We start from the raw sequence: 1,492 nt of genomic DNA, 5'->3' as shown, positions 1-1,492 counted from the left end.
CCATTAACCAAGATGGTGGCCTAGGTTTCCCTAAGGGACTGAAGCCTCCACCGCGATCTTGGTTGATGGCAGTGATGTGTGCACATAGCATCCCGCGCAGCCGCAAAAGACAGGAGAGATGGAGCCAGTGAACGGGTGGGTGGAAGAAGCTCCCTGTGAGAGGTAGGCATGTGCGCGCACGCATGCGTGGATGTGCATGCACACATGCACCGGGGCCTGGGGCAAGCTGGTGCCCAAGGGCCCCTGCATGTCTGGCACTGGCCCTGCCTCCCACACCCAGTATTCCCAGGTGGTTTCCCACCCAAGTATTAACCAGGCCTGACCCTGCATAGCTTCCAAGATTGGATGAGATTAGGTGTGTTCAGGGTAGTATGGCCGCAGAAATTTTATTATTATTATTTATTAAATTCCTATCCCACCCTTTCTCTCAATGTAGCCCAGGACAGTAAACAACAGAGTAGCAAAAACAATACAATTAAAATAAAACCTCTTTTAAACATTTGCAAACAATTAAGAACATTTAAAAACATTATCTAAAAACAACCCCATGTTCTCACAGCTAATAATTTCAGATTGCTGAGAATAGTATCTTTCAGCCATCAAATGCCTGGGTGTACAGGAATGTTTTAAAATTCCTCTTGAATGTCAATAATGAGGGAGGCAAACACATTTCTCCAGGGGGGACATCCTACAGATAGGGAGCTACCACCCATAAGGTACTGTCATGGGTCAGGACCAACCAGACAGCACGCAGAATAATTACTTACACAAAATACTCTAAAAGATATCCTTCAGATACATTTTGTTTATTCATAGCATGATGTAAGTTATTTAATCAAAGGAAAGACAAACCTGGCCCCTAGCTTGGTGGCTGGCCTCAGATAGAAACCCATATGAAACTATTTTAAATACTGGGGGACTCTGTACCCCTGCTTGCTCTGCTCGGCAACCCCCTATCAACTCCTCACTCCCCTCGTGACCACTTCCCTGGCACCCATACTCCCTTCCCCAACTGGCTTGCTTTGCCTGTTGCACTGTCACCCTGGACAAACTCTGCCACTGCTGGCCACCTGCCCACCCACCCACACCTGCCTATGCTGCCGCCACTGCCCCACACAACCCATCCACTCGCTCATTCATTTGTCAAGGCTGCCGCCATTTTATTTAGAATCATAGAATAGTAGAGTTGGAAGGGGCCTATAAGGCCATCACGTCCAACCCCCTGCTCAATGCAGGATTCCAAATCAAAGCATTCCCGACAGATGGCTGTCCAGCTGCCTTTTGAATGCCTCCAGTGTCAGAGAGCACACTACCTCTCTTGGTAATTGGTTCCATTGTCATATGGCTCTAACAGTTATGAGATTTTTCCTGATGTTCAGTCGAAATCTGGCTTCCTGCAACTTGAGCCAATTATTCCATGTCCTGCACTCTGGGACGATCGAGAAGAGATTCCGGCCCTCCTCTGTGTGACAATCTTTCATGTACTTGAAGA

General features: G+C 47.7%; 1 pseudogene; it reads right to left on the bottom strand.

Annotated features, from left to right (window-relative positions):
* Positions 1–264: 264 nt before the first annotated feature.
* On the bottom strand, positions 265–383 carry LOC133382571 (5S ribosomal RNA; annotated as a pseudogene).
* Positions 384–1,492: the final 1,109 nt, after the last annotated feature.

The sequence above is a fragment of the Rhineura floridana genome, chromosome 3, assembly GCF_030035675.1.
Source record: "Rhineura floridana isolate rRhiFlo1 chromosome 3, rRhiFlo1.hap2, whole genome shotgun sequence".
Taxonomy (NCBI): Eukaryota; Metazoa; Chordata; class Lepidosauria; order Squamata; family Rhineuridae; genus Rhineura; species Rhineura floridana.
This window is presented reverse-complemented; position numbering and strand designations above follow the sequence as displayed.